This window comes from Hyperolius riggenbachi, chromosome 9 (genome assembly GCF_040937935.1).
Source record: "Hyperolius riggenbachi isolate aHypRig1 chromosome 9, aHypRig1.pri, whole genome shotgun sequence".
Lineage (NCBI taxonomy): Eukaryota > Metazoa > Chordata > Amphibia > Anura > Hyperoliidae > Hyperolius > Hyperolius riggenbachi.
This window is the reverse complement of record NC_090654.1, coordinates 224,061,303-224,072,701: the sequence shown is the minus strand read 5'-3', so window position 1 is coordinate 224,072,701 and position 11,399 is coordinate 224,061,303. Positions and strand designations below refer to the sequence as shown.

The window sequence follows — 11,399 nt, the reverse complement described above, 5'->3', positions numbered from 1 at the left end:
CTGTTTTCCTTAACATACCTGTCAAATCTGGTGATTCTATCATGTATGGGGGCTTTGCTATTAACCGCCAAAAGGCAGCACCATTTACTTTCATGTATTTGCGAGAACGTTTCTGCAGACCGGTCATATCTAGTGTTGAGCCAAAATTTGCAGAACTTCTATTCTACTTTTTCACCAGTTCTGCTTCAGTATTCCTTACAAATTCCATGGTAGGATGCTATGTTATTTGTTACCATGGTGACAAGCTGCTGGGACTCCCCCCAGGATGACATGATGTCATAATGATGATGATGTCATAATGAGGTACAGGGTATAAAGCCCAGTGAGTGAAGGTCAGAGGTGTTCACTGACTTTGGTCACCGAACTGACTGGTTGCTTTCTGTGTTACTGCAAAAGCCACTAATCTTCATAGCGTTTTACTTGCTTAAAACCACCGTATTTGGCATTTACTGCCACTTTTTCCATCTGCTTATTAACTTCACAAGGTAAACAAAGTTTCTGTATATTTTATTTTCAGATAATTCCATTATCAGTAGCAAATTTACCAACCCAAGTGGATTCAACAATTTAATCTGTAAAAAATAAGCAGGAATCACACTTGATTTTTAGATTTATTTATTTTTTGAGCGTAGAATTTTAAATTTAGACTAAATTTGCCCTTTAAGCCTCATACATCTGTACAAGGACTGTCACCTAGCAGGGATCAGGATTGAATTATTTCCCAGGGATCCTGATACAGAAATGATGCAGCTGTACAGTGATCCCTGGCCAAAGTGTTGCCAGCCCAGTTCCCCCAGGTTCCCAGGTGGTCATTACGCACTGTGTACTGACCACCTGGAAACCCCAGTTTGAAATACACTGCTCTTTCCTTTGATATTTGTCAATTTTCACTATCGATAGGTAGATACAATATTAACTGTCATTTAACAAAAATATTCTATTGTAGCTTTAAAAATGATTTTCTCACAAAACTACAGTTTTTTTTTTTAAAAGATTTGTTCCCACTGTTTTCCTTAACATACCTGTCAAATATGGCGATTGTATCATGTATAGGGGCTTTGCTATTAACCGTCAAAAGGCAGTACCATTTACTTTCATGTATTTGCGAGAACGTTTCTGCAGACCAGTCACATCTAGTGTTGAGCCAAAATTTGCATAATTTCGCGTTTCCGTAATTACAGATGCAAGTTTTTTAGCTAATAGGAGACAGGAAATGGAAAAAAATGTATGTTTCTGTATATTTTATTTTCAGATAATTTACGTTGTCGGTAGCGAATTTACCAACCCAAGTAAATTCAACAATTTAATCTGTAAACAATTTGTAAGCAAAAATCACACTTGACTCTTAGATTTTTTTCTTTTGAGCGTAGAATTTTAATTTAGTATAGGTAGCCAGTGCGCTTCCCCGCAAAGGTAGTAAAGGTAACTAGTTTGCCTCTCCCCCCACAATGGAGTGCACAATGGAGCAGTGGTAACCGGGTAAGAAGTAGAACAGAGGCCTCAGCCTGCGCTCGGCCTAGTTGATCCAAAAGGTAGAATGATCAGCAGAGCACTGAGGTGGGTCACATGCTATATTTTTGGCAGAGGCAGTCCTGACTGATCACCTTGGCTGAGAACCGTCTAGAGTATGCTCAAGGCTTTAGAAGTGACAGCATGCAACTGTCCCCTTCCAGAACAGCAATAGCTTCTCTATACTAACTGGCTGGTGTGCATGCACCAACCTCCAGTTCCAACAGCTGCCTGACACTGCTAAAACCAGATGCATGCTTATATCTTTGTAACCCACCTATGACAGGGAGTCCTAAAGGACCCTTTAAAGTAGCTATAGTCTACAGGGCCTCCAAATCCAAATGCTCTGACTCGAAGGACATAAGAAATAAGTAGATAATTATTGAGTGCATGCATAGCTTTACTGCTCTGCAGATAATTGCAGGGAAATTAAATGAATTATGTAAATACTATAAATTAGCTGATTGAAAGTTGAAGATCATCCCTATATGGTATGACGTAAGATAAGCTTTTCTGCTATAGTCTGGATATTTTTAGTTTAATCTCTAGTATTAGAGTTGGAGATTAGCAAGATTGCTGTGTTAAATAAAATAAAAAAAAACAAAGTCAACCCGGACCGTGCAGAAGGTGTGGGCTGTGTAAGCAGGGGTAACTCACCTAGGCTGCCGCCGCCTCCCTTTCCAATGCACTCCACGCTGCTTTCCATCTTCTGACACTTCTGCCTTTACAGCGAAAGTTCTTGTTCAGAGGGCGGGAGTGTCAGAAGGGGAGGAGCCGTATGGAGCACATCAAAAGAGAGTTAATGGCCTAGGTGAGTTACCCCTGCTTACAGATAATGCACACTCTGCACGTTCTTGGTCGATTTAGCTTTTTGTAAACTTGATCTCACTCATCCTTGACTATAATGTTAATATGTGCAGTTATAGTGTTCCATTTGCCAACTCTAACACAGATTATTTCCTTTCTTTCCACAGACCATCGAGAATGTCTCTTCCTGACATTCTGGAGAAGTTTAACTCCTCCTACATCAGTGAGGTCAACGAGCAGAATATCACCTGTGGCCAACCAGGCAGCTCAATGCTCAATAATATCGTATTTGGAGGAATTCCTATTATGGTTATCGTAGGAGCCTCCATCTTTGTGTTGTTGCTGCTGACCTTTCTGTTAATTCAGAAAGTCTGGGATTTTGGCCGTCTAGCCTTGGTATACCAGCCATCACCTCATGCCAACGAGGTGATGGACTTGAAACAAGGCGTTTGTTTCAAACTCAGGGCAATCTTCTATACACGCTCCAGTGACATCTACAGGAGATGTGGTGAAGACGCCCGTCATTACCTGTCCTTCCAGCGAGAGATCATCCTCTTCCTGGCCTTAGCCAGCATCGTCTCACTATTTCTCGTTCTAGTAGTAAACATGAAGGGGACAAGGTATGGCACCGAACCAAGCCGATTTGGAAGGACAGTGATAACCAACATAGTGGATAAAGACAGCTACTTGTGGCTGCATGTCTGTGCAGCCACAAGTTTGTGCCTGATTTTCATCTACCGGATGAGTATTCATTCATTGTCCATAAAGTACCCAGATGAGGATCTCCTGAAACATACAATCTTCATCCGTGGAATATCACCTAGTGCCGATGAGGAGACCATCCGGAAACACTTCAAGGAGGCCTATCCCACCTGCAAAGTGGACAGTATCACTCTGCACAAGGACACTGGAATGGCTTACGTCATATTTTCGGAAAAGTCCATGGCCACCTTGATTCTAAAGGATTTTAATGCCATCACATGCCACAGGAAACCTCGGTCAAGTGTCAGTGACCTACTTAATTCTTCCAGCTGGTCTGTAGTTGTGTCCAACTACCCAGAGGACATTGAGTGGAACAATGTTTCCGTGCGTGGCATAAAGTGGTGGGCCATCTGCCTGTCAATCAATATCCCCCTCTTCTTACTGCTGCTCTTCTTTTCCACCCCAGCAGTAATAGTTTCTGCACTGGACACCTTAAAGATCACAGGACCTCTCTACCATCTTCATGCTTTAATAAGCAGGTTTTTGCCAGCTGTATTAATCAGAGTGTTCTCTTTAATACTGTCAAGCATGGTCTACTATTCCGTCATATATGAGAAACACTGGTCAAAGTGTTGGGAGAACAGATTAATGCTGTACAAGATGTTCCCCTTCCTGATATTTATGATCCTGATATCACCAGCCTTTGGACTTACTAGTATAAACAAGTTCCTAGAATGGATGCATGACACATCACTGGCTGATAACATCAGACTGGCGTGCCTATTCCGGCCTTACCAAGGAGCCTTCATCGTCAACTACATCATCAGCACAGCTTTCATCAGCAATGGACTGGACTTGCTGCGGTTTCCCGGATTTTTGTACTATGTTTATCGCTTGCTCAAAGCCAAGTCCGCTGAAGAGAGACTCAAAGTCAAGCAGAGTCAGGCATACGACTTCTCCTACGGGGAGAACTACGCCAGGATCTTATGCAATGTCACCGTTATTATGGCATACAGCAGCATATGCCCTTTGGTGATTCCCTTTGGGCTATTCTACCTCCTTCTCAAACATGCCATAGACAGACACAACCTGTACTATGTGTATCTGCCTCCTAAAGTGGGCAGGAAAATACATGATGCTGCTGTGACATTTTCCATGGCAGCGCCAATCAGCTGCCTACTGTGGCTCTTTCTATTTTTCCTTCTGAGGAAAGGATTGACAGTGCAGACTTTCACTATGGCAACTATTCTGCTCATGGTGACAACATTAATACTTCTCAAAGTGGTTCGTGCCTTCATCAAGCCTTTCTTACCATTCACCTACAAGATGGAAGAAATAAAACCAACATTACAGAGAGAGGACTTCAGTGTGATCATCAACATAGAGGGGGAGGAGCCACAGGAGTCTGACACAGACTCTGTAACAGAAAACCCAGAAGAGATCACCTTCTATAGGAACTATCCCTGAGAAGGTGATGGGTGGAGCTAAAAGCTGCAGTCACAACATACCTGGAACGCATGTGGATCTACACCCCTTGCTACCCTGTCATGGGCTCCGGACTGCAGACTTCAAGGTATGTCTTTTCTATGGTTTATTTTGTCACTGCCTATTGCCATGCATATTGACATGCTCACACACACACACATATATATATATATATATATATATATATATATATATATATATATATATATATACACACACACACACACTGACTGACATGCTTATTTCTATATATACACTGACACGCTCACTGCTTATTGCTATATAAACTGACATGCTCACCGCTTATTGCCACACATACTGACATGCTTACTGGTATCGCCATACATACTGACATGCCCAATACTCATTGCCATATATACTGACATGCTCCCTGCCAACTGCCATGCATACTGACATGCTCACTGCTTATTGTCATACATACTGACATGCTTACTGGTATTGCCGTATATACTGACATGCTCACTGCGTATGTATGTATGTATGTATGTATGTATGTATGTATGTATGTATGTATGTATATATATATATATATATATATATATATATGTATATATATATACACACACACACACACACACAGACATGCTCACTGCTTATTTCGATATAAACTGGCACGCTTACTGCTTATTTCTGTATATACTGACTTGCTTACTAGTCTCGCCGTACATGCTGATACACCCAATGCTCATTGCCATGTATACTGGCATGCTCATTACTCACTGCTATATATACTGGCATGCTACCTGCTTATAGCCATGCATACTGACATGCTCACTGCTTATTTCCACACATACCGACATGCTTACTGGTATTGCCATATATACTGACATGCTGACTATATATATATATATATATATATATATATATATATATATATATATATATATATAAATATATATATATATATATATATATATATATATATATATATATATATATATATATATATATATAGAGGCCCAGGATGCTTCGATAGCGGCCTTAAGCTCATCCAGAGTGTTGGGTCTTGCGTCTCTCAACTTTCTCTTCACAATATCTCACAGATTCTCTATAGAGTTCAGGTCAGGAGAGTTGGCAGGCCAATTGAGCACAGTAATGCCATGGTCAGTAAACCATTTACCAGGGGTTTTGGCACTGTGAGCAGGTGCCAGGTCGTGCTGAAAAATTAAATCTTCATCTCCATAAAGCTTTTCAGCAAATGGAAGCCTGCCAACTCTCCTGATCTGAGCCCCATAGAGAATCTGTGGGATATTGTGAAGAGAAAGTTGAGAGACGCAAGACCCAACACTCTGGATGAGCTTAAGACCGCTATCGAAGCATCCTGGGCCTCCATAACACCTGAGCAGTGCCACAGGCTGATTGCCTCCATGCCACGCCGCATTGAAGCAGTCATTTCTGCAAAAGGATTCCCAACCAAGTATTGAGTGCATAACTGAACATAATTATTTTAAGGTTTACTTTTTTGTTTTAAAAACACTTTTCTTTTATTGGTCGGATGAAATATGCAAATTTTTTGAGATAGGAATTTTGGGTTTTCATGAGCTGTATGCCAAAATCATCAATATTAAAACAATAAAAGGCTTGAACTACTTCAGTTGTGTGTATACACACACACACACACACGCACACGCACACACACACGTACTGCTACTGCTACAAACATGAATCGATTTTGTTGGAATTCCACGTCAAAGACCAATGCAAAGTGGTGTACACATGAGAAGTGGAACGAAAATCATACATGATTCCAAACATTTAAAAAACAAAAAACAAATAACTGCAAAGTGGGTGTGCATAATTATGCAGCCCCCTGAGTCAATACTATGTAGAACCACCTTTTGCTGCAATTACAGCTGCCAGTCTTTTTGGGTATGTCTCTACCAGCTTTGCACATCTAGAGACTGAAGTCCTTGCCCATTCTTCTTTGCAAAACAGCTCCAGCTCAGTCAGATTAGATGGACAGCGTTTGTGAACAGCAGTTTTCAGATCTTGCCACAGGTTCAGAGTGATGTGTAGTGTTAGTTTTCCGTCACACATAGCGTTTTGCATGTTGGCCAAAAAGTTCCATTTTGGTCTCATCTGACGAGAGCACCTTCTTCCACGTTTGCTGTGTCCCCCACATGGCTTGTGGCAAACTGCAAATGGGACTTCTTATGCTTTTCTGTTAACAATGGCTTTCTTCTTGCCACTCTTCCATAAAGGCAGTGCAGTGCACGACTAATAGTTGTCCTATGGACAGATTCCCCCAACTGAGCTGTAGATCTCTGCAGCTCGTCTGGAGTCACCATGGGCCTCTTGACTGCATTTCTGATCAGCGCTCTCCTTGTTCGGCCTGTGAGTTTAGGTGGACGGCCTTGTCTTGGTAGGTTTACAGTTGTGCCATACTCCTTCCATTTCTGAATGATCGCTTGAACAGTGCTCCGTGGGATGTTCAAGGCTTTGGAAATCTTTTTGTAGCCTAAGCCTGCTTTAAATTTCTCAATAACTTGATCCCTGACCTGTCTGGTGTGTTCTTTGGACTTCAGGGTGTTGTTGCTCCCAATATTCTCTTTGACAACCTTTGAGGCCGTCACAGAGCTGCTGTATTTGTACTGACATTAAATTATACACAGGTGCACTCTATTTAGTCATTAGCACTTATCAGGCAATGTCTATAGGCAACTGACTGCACTCAGACCAAAGGGGGCTGAATAATTACGCACACCCCACTTTGCAGCTATTTATTTGTAAAAAAAAGTTTGGAATCATGTATGATTTCCGTCCCACTTCTCACATGTACACCACTTTGTGTTGGTCTTTCATGTGGAATTCCAATAAAATTGATTCATGTTTGTGGCAGTAATGTGACAAAATGTGAAAAACTTCAAGGGGGCTGAATACTTTTGCAAACCACTGTGTATGTGTATATCTATATCTATCTATCTATCTATCTATCTATCTATCTATCTATCTATCTATCTATCTATCTATCTATCTATCTATCTATATATACACACACACATACTCTGACATGCTCACTGCTTATACTGCTTATTTCTATATAAACTGGCACGCTTACTGCTTATTTCTGTATATACTGACATGCTTACTGGTATCTCCATACATAATGACACACCCAATGCTCATTACCATATATACTGGCATGCTCATTACTCACTGCTATATATACTGGCATGCTACCTGCCAACTGCCATGCATACTGCCCTGCTCCCTGCTTATAGCCATGCATACTGACATGCTCACTGTTTGCATGCAAATGCCATGCAGGTTGTATGCAACTTGGAACTGAGCCAATCAACACCAGCAGAAATGCATTTAATTAGCCCATTTATGAGCTGAATATAAATTGCATTACATTTGCATGCAAACTAGAAGTAGCAGCAGCTCATGAACCATCTCTATTCACCAACAGCAAGAATGATCATTTAACAACTGCAATTTTTTTAGCACTGCAGCACTTCACAAAAAGTTGCTCTCTCTCTCTTTTTATTGAATTACTTTCTCTAATCATAGAGGTATATTTTTGATCACTACCTATGTATCCTGTATATTGGTATACAGTATTTGGACTACATGTTTAATAGCCTGTTGACTGAATCAGACCACTGGTAGTCCTCTAGATCAGTGGTTCCCAACCTTCTCCGGCCCGGGGAACACTGTCTGACCAAATTTTTCTCCGGGGAACGGCGCGCTTGGGGGATGCGGCCCCCGGTTGTTTGCGCGACCTAGTGGACAGTGCCGTGTGCAGCAGGCTATGGAGGGGGGGGGGATGCCTGGGGTGCGGCTGCATAGCTAGCATAGTTGCCCCAGTGTAGGGAGTTTAGTTGCCTCAGTGTAGCTAGTATAGTGCCCCAGTATAGTGCCCCAGTATAGCCAGTATAGTGCCCCAGTATAGCCAGAATAGTGCCCCAGTATAGCTAGTATAGTGCCCCAGTATAAACAGTATAGTGCCCCAGTATAGACAGTATAGTGCCCCAGTATAGCCCCCCAGTATAGTTAGTATTGTGCCCCAGTATAGCCCCCCAGTATAGCTAGTATAGTGCCCCAGTATAGCCAGTATAGTGCCCCAGTATAGCCAGTATAGTGCCCCAGTTTAACCAGTATAGTGCCCCAGTATAGCCAGTATAGTGCCCCAGTATAGCCCCCCAGTATAGCTAGTATAGTGCCCCAGTATAGCCAGTATAGTGCACCAGTATAGCCAGAATAGTGCCCCAGTATAATGCCCCAGTATAGCTAGTATAGTGCCCCAGAATAGTGCCCCAGTATAGCCAGTATAGTGCCCCAGTATAGTGCCCCAGTATAGCCAGAATAGTGCCCCAGTATAGCTAGTATAGTGCCCCAGTATAGTCAGTATAGCCAGTATAGTGCCCCAGTATAGTGCCCCAGTAAACCCCCCAGTATAGCTAGTATAGTGCCCCAGTATAGCCAGAATAGTGCCCCAGTATAGTGCCCCAGTATAGCTAGTATAGTGCCCCAGTATAGCCAGACTAGTGCCCCAGTATAGTGCCCCAGTATAGCTAGTATAGTGCCCCAGTATAGCCAGAATAGTGCCCCAGTATAGTGCCCCAGTATAGCTAGTATAGTGCCCCAGAATAGTGCCCCAGGATAGTCAGTATAGTGCCCCGGTATAGTTCCCCCCGCCCGTCCCCGCCGCTGTTATTACCTTAACAGCTGCCGCCCCTCCCCTCTCCGGCGCGTGTATATTTCAAGCAGCGTATCTCCGGCTGCTCTGTGTGATGCGGAAGGAAACAGGGCAGCGGCTTCCTGTAACGGCGATATGCATCGCCGTTACTATGGAAACCGAGCCCTGCCTCCTGCGCATCACACACAGAGCAGCCGGGAGATACGCTGCTAGAATAAACACATGCGCTGGAGAGGGGAGAGCGGCCGCTGCTAAGGTAATAGCAGCGGCGGCTGCGGGGACGTGCGGGAGGGGGGATAAGAGGACAGCACACCAGGCAACGTTCCGCGGCACACTAGAGTGCCACGGAACACTGGTTGAAAAACGCTGCTCTAGATTGTAAGCCTTTGGGCAGGGTCCTCCTCCTTTTGTGTCCTACCTGATCTTGCACCTCCATTACTGTGAACCCATGCTATGCGTCTGAGTGAACCTTAACTTGCCTAATCTCCATGCTCCATCCAGTGAATGACTAAGCATTACTGGTACTCATACTATGGTGTGTGATCTGGTTTTCTTGTATTCCTGTATTGTCATATTGCTGTATGTCACCCCTAAATATTGTCTGTAACCTAAATTAATGTTCAGCGCTGCGTAATATGTTGGCGCTTTATAAATACAATAAATAATAATAATAGTTGGGGATCTTTATGATCACAGTGTGCTTCAGTGGCATAGCTAAGGAGCTATGGGCCGCAGTGCGAGCTTTACATGCGCCCCCCCCCCCCCCAAGCACTCTACACATGACAATTGTTACGGCGCGCCAAAACCTGCCAATGACAACCACAGTGTCAGAGGTGCAAGAATGTTGTTTTGTTTTTATATTATTGTGTTATAATGAATAATTAACCCCTTCAGTACCAGCCCCCTTAAAGAGATTCAGAGACGTACTATAGTACAGCTTTGATACTTACCCGGGGCTTCGTCCCGTCCCATAAACACGTCTAAGTCCCATGCCGTCCTCCCGCAGTCTGCCGTTCAGCCGCGGTGATCTCCGTTATCAGTCTCAGTCGATGCCAGTCAGGGTCTACTGCGCATGCGCAGACCTCGCTACGCATGCGCAGTAGACCCGGAGTGACATCACTAAGCGGCTGAAAGGCAGACCACGGGAGGACAGCATGGGACTTAGACGTGTTTATGGGACGGGACGAAGCCCCGGGTAAGTATCAAAGCTGTACTATAGTAAGTCTCTGAATCTCTTTAAGGACCAGAGACCGCTGGTACCAGACACTGGCTTCTTCCGATGAATCGCTGCACATACTCGCCACTACCGCCATCCACCTGTCACCTCAGGCCACCTACTTTGCCATCTCTATGACGGCAAAGCTATGTCAGGAGCCACCTTCATTGGCTCCTGATCGTGTGATCCATGTAAACCAATAGGAGCTGCTTACATTGATGACAGGGTCAGGAGCCAATGAAATCTGCTTCAGACCAGTTTAGAGCTCTGCCTTCATAGAGACGGCAGGGCAAGTCAGCTGCGGTAGGGAGAGTGGCAAAAGTGGCGAGAACGCGTGGCAGCAGTGATGTGAAATCTACACCATGGCAGGAATAACAGCAATAAAAAGGGCGTAGATTTCAATCACCGCCGTCTGGAAGCAGTTAAGTGTTGATACATTGGTATACCATGCATGAGCAGGATTTACAGGGAGATGGGTCATTTAGGATTTTAATGTTTTTTTGAGCCATTTGATCCTTATTTATGTTGAGTAATAGAGTAGATAGATTATATTTATAAGAATAGCAGGTTTGGTTGTGTGCTTTTGTTGTTCCCATTTGTATGCATCTGTCTCTGGGTTGCATGACTAATCAGTTTGTGTTTTTCTGACAGGAAGGAGGATATGATTGGAGGTGACATAATGATGATGAGATGAAGAGCTCCCTGCCAGCACAGAACTATCTACCATCAAGACTGATGGAATGATGAAAATAAAAGAAAAGAAAATATTTTTGTAATGGTGTTTTTATTATAAATGTGTCATCATGTGCAAAATAGGATAGGAATACCTCAATCTAAAGCCCGGTATACACATCCAATCTTGGCCAATGTTGCCACTTTCATGTAATATGAGGGCCAACAGATTTTGATTCTTGGAACAGATTGTGTAGGTAAACTCTCTTACTACATGGAAGCAGGTAAATCAGCCAGTTACATGTGAGCACCTTATCTCTGCATGACTGTTTATATAGCAGCAGT

The 11,399-nt window shown here is 43.2% G+C and overlaps 1 pseudogene; it reads left to right on the top strand.

Annotated features, from left to right (window-relative positions):
- The first annotated feature begins 360 nt into the window (after positions 1-360).
- LOC137531909 (CSC1-like protein 1 pseudogene) lies at positions 361-11,096 on the top strand (annotated as a pseudogene).
- The last annotated feature ends 303 nt before the right edge of the window (positions 11,097-11,399 follow it).